This window comes from Trachemys scripta, chromosome 4, assembly GCF_013100865.1.
Source record: "Trachemys scripta elegans isolate TJP31775 chromosome 4, CAS_Tse_1.0, whole genome shotgun sequence".
In the NCBI taxonomy this organism is placed as follows: domain Eukaryota; kingdom Metazoa; phylum Chordata; order Testudines; family Emydidae; genus Trachemys; species Trachemys scripta.
In genome coordinates this window covers 113,728,703-113,732,355 of record NC_048301.1, presented here as the reverse complement: position 1 = coordinate 113,732,355, position 3,653 = coordinate 113,728,703, and positions in this window count along the sequence as shown.

Genomic DNA, 3,653 nt, shown 5'->3' with positions numbered 1-3,653 from the left:
TGGGGGCGGGGGGTTAGTTTGTTTTCTGCTGCTGAAGGTTAACAGGAAAACCGCAGCAGTCAACAGGCTTTGCTTGGTATGTGGGAAAGGAGGGCGCAGAAGCCGAAAGACAATGGCTTACCATGGCTGCGTGCAAGCTGAATTCTGTTGCCCGGACCTGCGTCTGTGATCTCTAACACCAAAGCCACAGGCACTCAATATTAAGATGGAAAATGCGACCTTGTAATGAAATCACATGTGCTATGTAATGTGAATAGTGTTGTTCACCATGAAAGAGTATAAGCATTGTTCTGTAAAATGTATCATTTTAAAAACTTCTCTCCTTTTTTTTTTCAACCCTCCTTCCAGCAGCTGTAAATTTTTCAAGCCTCATCCTCCATCCCGAAGGCTCTCTCAGATAAGGCAGTGGAGAAAGAGGACGCGAGACGAGATGTTTACAGAAATAATGGAATGCACCCACAATGAAAGCTCATTTGAATGAGTGGAAGGACACAGTAGTTAAATTTAGGAAAGATGCCAGTGAACGTGAGGTCATGAGGGACGCTCGAGATGAGAGATAGCAGGCTGCAACGCCTGATCAAATGGACATGCTCCAGCATCTGGTGGAGCTTCAGGAACAGCAGCAGGATAACAGACTGCCGCTGCAGCCGCTGTATAACTATTGGCATTTCAACATCCCCAACGGTTATTTTCTGGTCCGGGAAGTAAGTCCCTTGCTGCAGCCATTTAAACAGAGTAGTGTTCCTGAAGACGCGAGCGTCATGAACCCTTCCCGGCCAGCCCATGTTGATGTTGGTGCAATGTCCCTTGTGATCCACAAGTGCTTGCAGCACCATTGAAAAGTAACCCTTGCGGTTTATGTACTGGGTACCCTGGTGCTCCACTGCCAAGTTAGGGATATGGGTTCCATCTATCGCCCCACCACAGTTAGGGAATCCCATTGCAGCAAAGCCATCCACTATGACCTGCACATTTCCCAGAGTCACTACCTTTCGTAGCAGCAGCTCAGTGATTGCTTTGGCTACTTGCATCACAGCAGCCCCCACAGTAGATTTGCCCACTCCAAATTGATTCCCGACCCACCGGTAGCTGTCTGGCGTTGCAAGCTTCCACAGGGCTATCGCCACTCGCTTCTCAACTGTGCGGGCTGCTCTCATCTTGGTATTCTGGTGCTTCAGGGCAGGGGAAAGCAAGTCACAAAGTTCCATGAAAGTGCCCTTACGCATGCGGAAGTTTCGCAGCCACTGGGAATCGTCCCACACCTGCAACACTATGCGGTCCCACCAGCCTGTGCTTGTTTCCCAGGCCCAGAATCGGTGTTCCCATGGCTATAACCTGCCCCATTAACAGCATGATCTCCAAAGCACCTGGTCCCATGGTTTGATAGAATTCTATGTCCATATCCTCATCACTCTCGCCGCCGCACTGCCATAGCCTACTCCTCGCCGCCTGGTTTTGCAGGTTCTGGTTCAGCATAAACTTCATGATAACGCACAAGGTGTTTACAATGTTCATGACTGCTGTCTTGAGCTGAGCAGGCTCCATGCTTGCCGTGATATGGCGTCTGCACTGTTCACCCAGGAAAAAGGCGCAAAACGGTTGTCTGCAGTTGCTTCCCTGGAGAGGGGGGAGGATATACCCAGAACCATCTGCGACAATGTTTTTGGCCCCATCAGACATTGGGATCTCAACCCAGAATTCCAATGGGTGGAGGAGACTGCGGGAACTATGGGATAGCTATGGGATAGCTACCCACAGTGCAATGCTCCAGAAATTGATGCTAACCCCGGTACATGGACGCAAACCACCAAATTAGCGTGCTTAGTGTGGCCGCATACATTTGACTTTATATAATCTGTTTCCAAAATTCAAATTATATAAATTCCGATTAATCCCGTAGTGTAGACATATCCAAGATGTAAAATCTGTGTCTGTGTCCCTTGGTCCTTTGTGGTGCTTCCTTCTGGGTGTTGTCTGAATGCTGCCACATTTATTTCCAAAGAGCATGTTTTCAAAAGCTTCTAACTCCCAAGGCCGTCAATATGTCTTCTCTTCTTTGATGAGCCTACTTGACGAGTTTTATTGTTCTTGGGTCTGGCTTCCATCCCCTCTCCAACTGTTGCAGTTGAGTGGAGGTGCTTGTCTTCCACGCCTTGCTCATTCACATCTCATTCATTCAACAGGGCAATTGATTAAAAGAGGGGAGATCTTAATTCTACTCCTAGGGAAAAGACATTTCTCTTCTACCTTAACTATCCTTAGGGGCTATAATATTATACCAAGGCTCAATACAAAGTTTCTATATAAGGATTTGATACAAAGTTCCCATATCAAAGGACTTGACACAAAGTTGCATGAAAACAGAAGTCACACATGGATAGACCCAATACAAAGTTATATGAAAGTAGGGTGACCAGACAGCAAGTGTGAAAAATTGGGACAGGGGATGGGGGGTAATAGGAGCCCATATAAAAAAAAAAAGTCCCTGTAAAATCAGGACATCTGGTCACCCTATATGAAAGTTATGCGAAGATGCTTAATGCAGAGATTTATCTACAGAGTGGGGAATAACAACTGGAACAGATGGTTCAATGGGCTGATCCAATCTCAGAATTTCAGTGTTCTGTAACAAACTGGGGAAGTTACTAACTCTTCTTTAATGCACATGTATCCAAGGGGCTATGGGAGCCTTACCAACAAATGAATAGAAACCATGATTTATCCTAGATCAGACAAGATGCCAAAACAGGTCTAGAAGAGCTGGAGCACAGTGCTACTCCCCTCACAGCTGCCACCCTGCCTGTCCTATAACAGGAATCTTTTCCTGGTTGGGTTCAAGGGATCAAGACTCTCTAAACTTTAATCCCATGAGGAAAACAATTTCTTTCTTTAAAGCTGAAGGGACAGATCCTGGCCTTGCCTATATGCCAGCACAAGGGAGCAGGGGAGGTGTAATGCACCCCTTGGCGCTCACTGCTGTTTTGTGAGCACTGAGGGAATCTAGACTCTGCAGCTCCACTCTGTTCCCCACTCCTCTCACGCAGGTAGATGGAAGAGAGGGCGGGAAGTGGGCGAAGTCTGGCTCCGCCCCCACACTGTGCCCAGTGGAGTAGCTAGGCCTGCATGTGCTGTGCCAGGTAAAGACTCAGCACCGCTCACTCCCTCCTCGGAGCAGCAGGGAGTCTGGGAGGGAGATTGTGAATCCCCAAGGGCTGTGCTGCTCCAGGGGCAGAGCAATGATGTGCCCCTTACTGCATAGGGTTACCATTCGTCCGGATTCCCCCGGACATGTCCGGCTTTTTCGAGTTAAAAATAGTGTCGGGGGGGAATTTGTCAATGTCCGGACTTCCCCTCCTCCCCCCCCATACAGGGCGTGCGCACGGCTTACAGAGCAGCCCGGGCTCCGACAGCCAGAGCCAAAGCCCTTCCTTCACTTCCCCCTCCTCTCTCCTGAAACTTGACACCACTCCCCTCCTCTCTCTCCCTCCCCCCCCCCCGCCCTGCATTCGCAGATCGCCGGCCGTCGCCTCGGCCTCTGGCAGTCTGGAGCTCCGAGCCTGCTCCCCTCCCCCGCTGCCGAGCACGCTGCTCTGCGGCACAGTAAGGGGGCCGGGGGCCAGAGAAGCGGCAGGGAGGTTCGGGGGGGGGGGGGG